The sequence below is a fragment of the Argiope bruennichi genome, chromosome 6 (assembly GCF_947563725.1).
Source record: "Argiope bruennichi chromosome 6, qqArgBrue1.1, whole genome shotgun sequence".
Classification (NCBI taxonomy): Eukaryota; Metazoa; Arthropoda; class Arachnida; order Araneae; family Araneidae; genus Argiope; species Argiope bruennichi.
In genome coordinates this window covers 112,734,157-112,747,466 of record NC_079156.1, presented here as the reverse complement: position 1 = coordinate 112,747,466, position 13,310 = coordinate 112,734,157, and the positions used below count along the sequence as shown (strand labels likewise).

At 28.6% G+C, this 13,310-nt stretch overlaps 1 protein-coding gene across 1 annotated transcript in view; it reads right to left on the bottom strand.

Moving 5' to 3' along the window:
* LOC129972805 (multiple PDZ domain protein-like) overlaps window positions 1–2,266 on the bottom strand; it is a 63,829-nt gene extending 61,563 nt beyond the window's left edge. The window contains exon 1 of the mRNA XM_056087081.1: window positions 2,139–2,266. The gene's annotated coding sequence lies outside the window, so the exon portion shown is untranslated. The remainder of the gene's footprint in view (window positions 1–2,138) is intronic.
* Between the last annotated feature and the right edge of the window lie 11,044 nt (window positions 2,267–13,310).

The following is a 13,310-nucleotide window of genomic DNA, read 5'->3' as shown; positions in this document are numbered from 1 at the left end:
ATTAGATCTGAAGTTGTTAATTTTGGGATTTGATTATAACTATATATAATCAATACAATTACATTCTTATGGCAAATTCTTAACTGCATGTGAAGTAGACTTACGCTTTCATGAAACTAAACTATATACATAAAATATGAATTCATGTATATTTATACACTTCATATTTATACAGTTCAAAACAAATAACTATATAACTAGCTCATATAATAGATATTTTATTTCATTCCTTTTTTTTTTATGAACTAAATATATATCCCCACCCCATATATATATATAACTTTATTTTATTTATTGTTTATATGTATATGAATTCACTATGGGTTTGTCTCTTTCTTTTCTCCTATCAATGTAATATATACAAAGTAATGTAATATAAACATTATATACAGAGGCCAACAACAGAAACAAAATATTACAATGAGTAACCCTCAGATTTGTTTTAAACTAAAATATATTCCATATCACTTAACAGTTTTAGAACTTTAAAATAAATGAAAACTTTTTAATGCTACAGAAATTTCTAATAAAGACATAACAGATGAAAAAAATTTGTTCAAACATGAAAAAAAAAAAAAAAAAAAAAAAATTTTAAAAAATGAATTTAAAAAGATGGCTGTCAAATATCTAAAAGAATTTAATTAATATCTGAATACAATCCTAATAGAATAGAAACAAATATTTTGGACAAAGTAAACATAAAATAAAATTAGTGTCCACATATTTGTGTATTTTAATAAATCTTGATTTATGAAATTTCTTGATAACTTATAAATTTGCAAATATCTAAAATTCAAAATTCAACAGTGCTGAAAGCTTTAACTAAGAAATTTGTATAGTATATAATAGTTCCAAGGAAAGGTGTGATACCATTACTAAAATTTTATATTAATTTACATTAATACAAAAAAAAATTTTGCAAATTTGGAAAATGTTAATTTTTTAATTTTAGATGAACAAAATAGTTTGCTTCTATTAAAGTAATAATAGTAAAATACAATTTTAAAAAATTAAAATATTCTAAACCTTTTAATGAAATGGAAAATTCAATGATAAAATGCCTACATGCAGAATTTCTTTTATATATATCTGTGTATAAATGGACTAAAATGATTGAGCATTAATAACATAGCCTATTTTAAATAACAGTGTAATTTAATTATTAATATTTATTGAAAAATTATATCTATTTACTAATATAATAAATGGCAACTTAAGAAAAAAAACATTTTTTTTTAATGATTCAGTAGTTGCTAAGAAAACAGTACAGCTAATTACAAATAGCAATGATAAAATTTTATAAATTAAAAAATAATATATCAAATATGAATAGATTCAAAGTGTGTAAGACAATTTTAACTTTTAATTGTTTAAAAAATCTATTCATTAAAATTAATAAATAATGTTTTCTCTACCTTAATATAAAATTGAATATTATACACATATTCTCATAATTCAGAAATGAATAAGTATTTTCTTTTTCAAGATAACATAAAATTTTAAAACAAATAAATTAGAAAAGATTTAAAATAAAACAATTTTCTTTCTTTTTTTATAAGTAAAATAATATGTAAATAATTTATAATGATGCAAAAAAAAAAATTCAAAAATGCCTTACGAATTATCAATTAATAAAACAACGATCAATAATTCATTAAAATACAATAATCGACTTAAGAGATACAAAATTATGATTTTATTAAACAAAATCACTTAGGAATAATTTTAATATAAATACACTATCTGATTTTCATTAAAAAAACAATAAATAAAATTCTTGAATATTAATCACGGAATCGCAAAACATCAAAAAAATGTTGTAAAACTACCTGTTCCATTAAACCAGCACTTTTCTAATAATTCTTAATCTGTATATTTGAGAATTATCCCAAAAATAAGGCTTTGCATGCGGTATATTCTTCACCCTTTCTAAGTAGCATTTTGAAAATCGGGAATTAATATAAATATTTTTGCATTAATACAAAAACTTTCAGAATTCATTTACTATACTGGTTAAATTGGTCGCTACATTTGTATAGAAAAAAAATTATTTATAACTATTCTAAGAAAATGGAAATTATTAAAAGTAAAATGTGTATATGTATGTATCGCATAGTTTTAATATCTTAATTTTATACCAATGCAAGCTTTCGAGAGAAAGCATATATATCATCAGTTACGATGTTTCAAGAACTATTTCGATTCTTTAAACAGAGATAAAGCACATATATGCACAACGAAGAAACAAAAAGAGATCATTCTTGTACGAAAACACATTTTGAAAATTCAAAAACTAAGGAATTAACCATCTTTTAACAATTTGACACTGTTTATATTTAGAAATCGAAATAAAATTTTGAAGGTTACAGTTATTTTCAAAGTAGTTTCGGTTTCTCATCAAGAGGCTTGTCTGCTTTCTATTTAGTTTTTACTTTCTGAATTTTTTTAAGAAGTTCTCAATTTAACCACAAATGCAAACTTCAAAAAAAATAATTTAATGGGAATTATTATATTATCTTATACCTTTTCTGTCATCATTCTGGTATACAGAGAGAAACGACATATCTCTACGATGCTCTAGTATGTCATCGCGATCCTCCGAGAGATTTTAAATATCATCTATAGGATTGGAGTGTACCGAGTTGGAATAGTTTTATTCCAAATGTATAAGGTCTGTGCTCACTGAGGAAAGTTGTCCTGTTAGCATAGTGCAGAAGTTTAGAAGTTAGCGTAGTAATTCAGATATTACCCTGACTTTTTCCCCACGATGCTTGATCTGTCACGAAATAGCCTTCATGTTGTTTCATAACAAAATATTGACGTTAACTTAGCTGAACTAAACTAAACTAATCAGAAGAAGCTGTAGGCAGGCAGAAGTTCTTTGCCATTGATCCAAATTGGTTTCGCAAAACTGGCCAACTTCATGAGTCTATGAACATCCCAAACAAAATTTTAAAATAACAAGGTATTTGCCACTGTCTTGTCGACAGAAAAATCAGTTTACTATAATAAAAACGGTGACTGTTGGATTTTATATTTCTTATAAATAATAAAGACCAGCGGTAAATTATATTTTCTTATTTATTTTTAGAATATTTGAAGCGCCCGCTATACCAGCTTGAAAAAGAAAAAAAGTGGTAACCCCTATAGTAAATTATTTTTAAATTAAATTTCATACTTCGATGTTTTGTTTTAGTTAATTCAGGTCAGGGATAATCATTTTAACTGAAAACCAGATTATATTTGTAATCTCGAGCAGTATTTGTTTTTTCCTTATAGTCGGGTTTTGGTAATTCTCTCATTTCAAAATTTGTTGTCATTTTTTTTTTATCTTTATTTTTCAGATCTCTGAATCCAAAAAACAAATTCTTGGAATTATCTATTATCTGTTTCTGAAAATTATTACTCAAAAATATTTTGAACTTGGTGGATGAAATTGAACTTTACAATAAATTTACAAATTTCTATCAAAATGCGGATAAAATTCTTCAACAAAAAAAAATCTGTCTGACTGACTGACCGAAAACAAGCAAATATATTAAAACTACAAAATGTAAAAAGTTCTATGGATAAAATTTCGTGCATAAATTTAATATCTGATCCTTAAGAAACTTTATGTCAAAGGTTTCACCGTCTTTTTGTTTATAGATGTAAAAAAAACAAATTTTTAAAGACAATAATGTGTTTTTACATAATAAATTATCAAGTAGATAGAGGTCATAATGTTTAAAAATTGATGAATTATAAATATTTTTCATCATTATTTACTGTTGATGTTAAGTCAACCATCTAACTCTTCGGCCCGCCACGAAGGCACACGGATATACTGTTGATGTTAAGGTTAAAATTTAAAAAATAAATAAATAATGGTGATCCGCAACTTTTTGCACACTTTCATATAAAGATATTATTCTCTTACCCTCTCGCAATAAACAAATAAATAAAGTGTGAAGTAACGCCACGAGTGCTCAGAATTTTATTTTCAGAGTGTCGCATATCAGTATTTTGTACTTAGTGCAACGAAGGAAACCGAATGTACATTTTACATACCTTTTTTCAGTCAATTAATCTGCAATGTCAGTAAAAAGATCGCACGTCAACTTTCATTCATCTATGTGGTTTGCATGCCTGAGAATTTTCAGACAGACAGACGGTCGACTCTTTAACAGATTTGATCAAAATTTGATGGAAATCTGCACCGTATATGCTAGAAATACATACCAAATTTTATCCCTTTACTTCATCGCGTATTATAGTTTTCGTGCTCTCTAACAGAAGGACAAATTTCTTAAAGTTGGATTTCGTTCAAAATTTGATAGAAATGTAAATATTTATGCAAAGATCACACACCAAATTTCATTCGTCAAACTGAAAGCGTTTATGAGTTATCGCGTTCACGGATATAATTCCGAAAATTCCATAATTCCAAAAATCCCCCTCGCATAAACTTGTGAACCTTGAGTTAAGGCCTTGGTGGTCAGACCTTTATTTTCAGTATTCACAAATGAGAGTTTTATACTCCGTATTATTTATTAAATAGAAGATCGAATATATATTTTGGAGGAATTTTTCCAAGCAATTGCAGCCGAAATTCAACCCAAAATTACAATTTTTGTCGCAAGATCACAAATTAAATTTCATTTATTCGAAACGTTATGTGTTTAAGTAATCACATTTACTTGCATATGGAGGTACAGATCGACAGATGGTCAAACTCTTGAAAAATTCGATATGGACCTACACTTTAGATGATCAATCTATAAACCAAACTTTTATTCATCCAGCTCGTATGTTATAGTTATAGTATTCAGTTATATTCGGACAGATAGACAAATTTCTTGTGAATTGGTTTCGTTCAAACTTGGTAGAAATTCGCACGTTAAATTTCATCCGTTTCGCCCAAAGCATTTTTGGGTTATCGTGTTTATACACAGACATTTCCAAAAAATGTGTTTTATGGACTTGAGGAAGTCTGCACATGGATTAGTTTTGTTATATTAACGTCCCGTTTTAAAGCACCACTAGGGCTATATTGGGGCGGAACTTGTAATTTTGACCCGCGGTCAGATGACAAGAACGAAACCTGAGCTGGCACACCCTCTCCAAACTTCTCCACCACATCAACGGGAGCCCCTTTGGCCCAGACGGATTTAACGAGCACTAGATCCGCTTACACGACGGTTCTTCAGTGGAATCGGGTTTCGGACCCGAAATCCTCCAATTCCGAAGCCGGGACCTTACCACCAGGCCACAGCGGCTTGTTTGAACGTGGAGATTCGTAGAGAGATCTCGAGTTTGAATTTTCTGACAGTTGCAATACTTTTTCTTTGTATACTTCGTTTTCTAATATGTAAAAATAGTTTGAGATATACATTCTCATAGCTCCCACCCCTACCGAAATCAGCGTCGGTCCAAAAATCAAGTTAACATTTGAATGTTTCTGAAAAAGAAAGAAACTCGTAGTTAACAAATGTCTTTGATCAATCCGGAATTCTTTACCGTTAATGAGAGCTCATTTTCTATTTAAAATGAATTCTTAATTTATATAACTGCATCTTTTTACTTCAATTTTGTGCTGAAGATATTTAGGCTACGGAAATAGTCAAAAACATAATTATGCACACATATTGGAACTATGTCTTTTTTTACTTTTATTAATCGCTTTTTAGGAACAGCTGAGTTTTCGAGATTATGGTTATTTTTAATTTCCCTTATATTTCACATGGGAGATAATATAAATTTCAAAACTTTATATCATTTCACAATATGGCGCTGAAAAACTATTTTTAAACGTTCGGGATGAATTATTTGAAGAACTTTCGAAAATAGTATTTTAACTATATTTATAATGAACATATTTAATATAATTAATTGTATGAAATATATTTTTAAATATTTGCATAAGGAAGATTAAAAAGACGTTCATGGAACCAAAATATACTTGTAAAGTGAAAAAAGTTTTTAAAAAAAATGATTTTTTTTTTTTTTTTTTTCCAAAAAGAGGTATAAAGCAAAATTCTTTCAGTTTAGAAGTTTATCAAAAAAAAAATCAATTTTTAAAAATTTTGCAGATAGCTTAAGAAATATATTTTCTAGTCTAATCCTGAAGTAAAAAATAAGCTGTATTTCTTTAAATTTTGGGACTCAACTGATATTTTCAATTTTTTGTTTTTTTTAGCATTGTGAAGCTTTATAACAACTATAAAATATTTCCAAATATATAGACTATTTATTCTCTATTTCAGGAACTGCAGAACATATTAAGAAATTATTATACCATATTTGAACAAAAATATGCATTGTAGCAGTTGCATTACTCTTAACCCAGCGTTTCTCAACCTTTCAGTATTCGTGGCCCAGTTTTCAATCATAATTTTCATCGCCCCCCCCCGCTTACAATAAAATGTATACAACAATAATGTGTATTGAGTATTTTGGATTCTGTTTTTAAATTATTATTAACTAACTGCCAAAACAAGAGTAAAAGCGAGCCAACGTTGGCGAGAAACCATATCTTGCATTTTGTACAAGAGAGCGGTGAACAGATGAAGCGAATGACAGCGGAGAAAATTTAAATATTATGTTTGAAATGAAAACCAAACCGGGAGATAACGTAAAAGAATATGAAAGTAGGAAAATTCGTAAATGAAATTTAACATAGACGGGGTGAGCTAAATTTAGAAATTGGGAATACATTTTTTCGAACAATAAAAGAAATAAAACAGAAGCATCACAAAACAAAAGTGAGAAAAATAAGCAATATTTGTGGAAGGGAATCCTCACGACCAATGCCGTCTCGAGCATGCGCGGAACAAATGTTTTCTCATAGGAAGAAGGAAAATGTTCGATAACGCAAGTTTCAATTCCAGCCAGTCTCATTCGAGTCAATCCTTTTATCGCTATCGAATCTATCGTGAATGTGTATGTTATATATGTTTTCGTGTTAATTGCAATTCATCATATTAAATATTCACAATAGCAGATTTATGCAGACTCATGAATAAATTTTTAAGCGGAAGTAAGCAAGCCTTAGACGACAGTCAAGCATCAAAAAGTATATAGATGAGAGTGGTTCCGAAAATAAAATCAAGGAAATATTCACAAAAATACTTAAATTTTGGGTTTACCAGTACTGAAGTAAATGAAGAAGAATGGCCCCTGTGTATCATTTGCTCAAAAATGTTAGCCGCAGATAGCATGAAACCTAATAAACTTAAACGACATTTGGAAACGCTTCATAGTGAGTACGTCAAAAACCCAGTGAATTAAAATTAAAATCATATAAAAAGCAAAAATAACTTTTTAAAGAAACTTTGCCTGTGAATAAAAAAGCTTTAGTTGCATCTTACAAAGTTCATATAAAATAGCCAGATGTAAAAAACCTCACAGCATTGGTGAAGAGCTTATTTTGCCAGCAGCAATTGAGATTGTAGAAACTATGTTTGGAGATAATTTTTCAAAACAATTGCAGTCCATACATCTTTCAAATGATACTGTTGCTCGTCGAATTGGTGATATAGCTGAAGACATACAGTGTCAGCTTTTCTCGAAGTTGCGTGACAAATTGTTTTCAATACAGCTTGACGAAGCAACAAATAGTAATAAAGATGCTCATTTAATTCCTATGTTCGAATTTGTGATAATATGTAGTAGAAGAAGTACTTTTCTGCAAACCAATAGAACTCAAAACCTCAGCGCTCGCATTATTTGCTATTTTAAATGATTGTGTGAGCGAGGCAAACAGAATGGAAAAATTGCGTCGGAATATGCACCGATGGTGCTCGTTCAATGTCCGGAAGATTCCAAGGTATACAAGCACTTGTAAAACAAAAAACCGTCTCAGTGTACACATATTGCATGATCCACAGAGAAGCTTTGGCTTCGAAAGAAATGAGTCCTGATTTGAATATTGTGTTAACTACGGTTGTAATTCCGAAGGACTCTCAATTGATGAGAAAGAAAAATTCATAGACTTCACGACAAGTTATGAAACTAAAAGACAATTTAGTAATAAATCACTATTTGAATTTTCGGCAGGAGTAAGGATGATTTTTCTGCACATTTCACATTCTATTACCATTCAACATCCTACCTTTGTGAAACTGGATTTTCTGCTGTGGCTTCTTTGAAGACAAAATATAGAAACAGAACTGAGAGTGGCTATTTCTAATATTAAGCCTTCCTTCGAAAAACTTTGCTCTGCAAGACAGGTCCAAGGAAGTCACTAATAATTATTAAATTTGTTTTTAATTTCGTATGTTTTGATTAAGTAAGTTATGATTTAGTAAGTTGTTTTACTTTAATAATTTATTAAATATGTCGAAATGTATTTTGTTTTCTATGTGTATGAGTGCTTTCCTTTCAGTCAATTAATCAATTTTTTTAAAATAATATTTTCTTTTGGATATTCTCGTGCCCCCCTTCTAGTGTGCTCGCGCCCCACATTTTGAAAATCGCTGTCTTAACCAATAGACTTCCAGACAATTCAAATTCTGTCTCCTTGCCGGGACGTCGTCGGAGCCAGAGGGGGAGAATGTAGCATTTGCATTACTCTTATCTTCTCTTTTGGATACTAGATGGCGATACCTGATTAGGCCATCCCATAGTGCATTGCGATTGTAATTAGAATGAGATGTGATGCTGAACTGTGAAGCCGCGCGCGTGAATGTCTTGTCTTTGTACTTGTTTAGCGTGTAAATGTGATTATTAAAAGAAATGTTCCTAAAAACATTCGCCCTGTTGCTTCCTGCATGGATCATAATAATCTACATACCACCACAGCACTAGATTTTAATTTATGAGATTTTCTGTAAGAAAATTCTGACGCAGTCTATGTTTGAGAAAACAGCATCTAAAGATGCAAAATAACATTAAAACGCATGTAAATGCAAATATAAAATGTAGTTTCACTTCCCAAAAAATACACCTAGAAGCAAAATTCTAATTGTTTGATAAAGAAACCTGTTCAAACATTAAGATAATTAAATAAAAAAAAAAAATCATAATTTTGCAAAAAATATTAACTTTTCAATGAAGTCACCTACTTTAAGCTTTATGTTTGAGTAAACATTAGAGCCATGTAAGTTCAATAATCTTGTACTTGTTTCGTTTACTGCGTAAATGAATAGTCCATATGGAAATGAGTTCATAGCATCATCCGGCCAATGAAAGCTTAATTATCCAAGCAATCGATCTTACAATTACATAGTGCCTTTTCCATTAATGTAGTTTTTCTTATTCTGCATGCAAATTGCGCAAACAACTTTTCCAGAACCTTTCTTTATTTTTCAGCGAAAATAAAAGAAAACTATGTGATTTAATAATTGATGAAACAATAAATATGGGCTAAATTTCCCTGTATCAATAAAACTAAATAAATAAATAATTTTATGCGAGAAAATATTTTTAAAAAAATTAGCCAAAATTCAGATGAAAAAACTGCACGACAAATAAATTGATATTATTATTATTATTATTTTACTTTAAAATCGAATAAAAGTATTTTTCGTGTACTAATATTTTTGGAAGTTATTGTGGGTAGAGATATAAAATTTATTGCTTTCACTTTCAAAGAACCTGTATTAAAAAAAATAATAATAAACACGCTTTGAGTTGCACATTCTTACTTTGTAAAGTATATTTGCGTCAAATTGGAAAGCTAAGTCAAACAGTCTCATCTCTAACTCATATAAACCCTTAAAAAACATACACGATGTACATATACGATACGATTTATTAAAAGCAAAGATTATGTCCGCTTTTTGCTTCTATTAGCCTTTCCCGATTTTTCGAAATACGTATGCAATCGCACAGGAGAATATAATTAATAATCGGAATCCATGTAAGGAAAGCAATTGCGGATGAATTATTTCGGACTACAGTAAGTTTTGCAACGTTGGAAGCTTCAAAGGGAATGGGGGGGGGGCTTTTTTCTCTTCCCCAGTTACAAAAATATATATTTTTCTTTCTTGATTTTAATTTAATCTCTGTATTAACAACTTTGAAGTAATAAACTGAGGTAGCAAATTATTTAATCGCGGATTATTTTCAAGATAATTGATTGCAGTATTTATAAAAGAATTTAAAATTTGATTAATTAAAAATAATTTTAAGCAGGATGGGACAAAAATTATAGAACTTTTTAAAACACGGTCTAAATACTTTGTTGTTGTTGATATTAAATACTTTCTAATATTAAATATACGTGATAAATACTTTCTAATAATAATTTCCAGTCAACTAAAAAAAGAAAATACACACACACACACACACACACGCACACTAATTCAAGAGCACATCTGAAAACATTAAAACACACACATACCTTGGAATACATTCTGAAATTTCAATGATCCTTGTGTTTTTTTTAGAATAAATCTGTAAATGCAGTTCTTTTAAATCAAATAACACACACACACACACAGATGCGTACGCAAAGTAATCTTAACTCTTAAAATACATTCAAGAAATCAAGAGGCTTAAGCCGTTAGTCGATTGATTACTTTCTTATTCGATATTTTGAATCTTTGTAAGTTCTTAAAAAATGCATTAAATAAATACTTATTTAGGAACGGCACGTTAAAATTCATGCAGATAAATTAATACCAAATACTCTATTATATTGACATTATGTGCAATTTAGAATGATTATAGTTTGATAGATTTATTTTTATTTTCTCGTATAAGAAGTATAAAGAACTGTAATCGTAAGAAAATTAGAACTGTCTTTTGAAGAATCTCCGCGTTTCAGAACTTCATGAGTCCAAAAAACATTTTTGGCAATATGTCAGTCAATCTATCTGTACGTTCGCTTGAATTGAAACATAATTCATAAAAATGATGATAAATCAATGAAATTTAGTACGTTATCTTATGCCAACAAAGTAGTTTTGTGTCAAATTGTAGAATCAATAGTCTGGCAAAAGGGCTTCCAAAATACATATTCTCGCGATAAATTCAGAAAAAATACTAGATTCACACTAAAGATCTATATTTCATAACTATCACCAATGCCATGAAACGTATTCGCGGCCTTACCCAAAGTCCATAATTTTATGTGGAGAAAAAGAAGCAAGATCTTTCTTTATAGGAGATTATGCGGGAAAGTTACGGGGAGACTACTCATGATGGTTTTGGTAGTTTTTACGTTCTAGAAATGAAATGGAACATTAAATTAGATAACACTGCTGCTTTCTTGAAATTTACCATATAAAATATTGTAGATAATTTCAAAATCGAATTCAGCAATGATGTAAAGGAGGGAACACTACTCTGTCTCGATTCGGATCAACAGCTGAAATAGAAAGAAAAAAAAAAAAAAAAAAGAAAAAAAAAATGCTTAATCTATTTTATTTATTTATTCTTTTGTTTATGATAATATTTTGATTGCCTTTTAATATTGACATACACTTTTATCCGAAATGTGCAAAGTGCAAAATTTTCTTTCACACTAATTTCTCATCAGTGTTAAAAGTCAGTTTTTCCTAAATCTTGACACTTGATGATGACAAAAGAATAATAATTCTACATGTATCAATAAATTAAACCTCTAAACCAAAATAATGATATTTACTTATATTTATACTTAACTAATTGCTGTTGGTTAAACATTAATTTCAGTAAAGATACTCCTTCTGTCCAGTGCACATAATGCAACAGTGATGAATGTTTTATGGGGACTTAGTAGTCCTATATTTTCGAAACCTAATAGTTATTTTATTTATGCACATTTAAAAATATTGATTTAAATTTGGATATTATTGTTGCTTTTATTTATCTTTTTATCTAGAAGGGAATCACAAGTTAATAACTTAGAATAATTCATTCATACATCTTTTCACTAAACCTTCATACACAATCATACATTCCTATAATAATAGTAATAGTTGATGAATTTAATTTGTCCCATAATAAAAATTGGAAAAAAAATTAATGCAACATTTATCACCAAAAAAAAAATTATTAATAAATTTAAAATATTACTCCTAACTTTCAATTTAAGTGTCCAATTACTTTCTGGATTTTTCAATAATTTTGTTATTGCATTTTACACTCGCAGGTAGTCAAAGCTTTGGTTTCTTATTCTTTTTTATAAGAAATGCCTTGATGTTCCTTGCTCGTTTATGGATTCGTTTTACGGATTTTCCCTTTCTCAAAATTTGGAATAATGTAGTTTTGAAAAATTCAATAACGTAAGCTGCTGATCTTATTGTGTCTCTTCTGCTAAGAGGAATATGTCTAAACTTTTTGCATTTTTTCTCCACAATCTTTACATTTTTGTCCAAAGTCTCCCCCCCCCCAAAAAAAAACATAAGATGCATCTTGACAACCATTTATTTGGACAATTATTTCATTCAGTTGGACTTAATCTGTATTGCAGCTAACATGATTGCAATTTTTTACAACTTTTCATCTTTATTTCGATGCATCAACAACTGGAAAATCACAACTTAATCTCTAATTAAACTCTCTCTCTCTCTCTCTTTTTTTTTACAATGGGTTGATATTCAAATGAAATAAAACATTTTTGATCAGCAGATGAAATGAGCTAATTAATCATATAAGTTCATAATTTATAATTAAGTACTTTATAATTTGCAATTAAACTAACCAAAAAAAAAAATTAAACATGTGCCAAAAAATGATGTCATAGAGCATTGATTTTGACTGAAGATTTCGGAGTTTTGAGCTACAACATAATTTACATTTAAGAAACTTTTCTGATTAAACATATTTTAGTTAAATTGTTATTGTTTTGTTATAAATTAATGAAAACATAATTTTTATAATAAAAAAATAATAATAAAGATAAATTGTGATTTTTTTAAATATTAGATCGAAATGATGGAAAATGTATGTTGAATAGTAATATGTACTTATCAACACATAATAGCATTAATATTGCTACAAAATTATAAAGTTATGATGAAATGCAAAATTTTAACACTTGAGAGTGAATCTAAAAATTTTATTTAATAATATTTGAAAAGCATTAAGTGTGTTTATGTTTTAACTACTTAAAAATATCTTCTGCTGCTTCTAAAAAATTGTTTACCTTTTGAGTTCATGAACTGCTGTTATACTAAACTATTATTTTTATTCAAAAATGTTTAAGCAAAACAATCAAATAAAATTGAAAATGTTTTTAAGCTGAAAAGAATGGAAATTACAATCGCCTTTTAAATGTATATAAATAGCATTATTAATAAAAAAAGCAAATATATATTGCAATTTCACATTTATTTACCAAAATCTTTCATGTTCCACCATAGTAATTCATTATGGACAAATAATTTTCGAATATCAGAAAA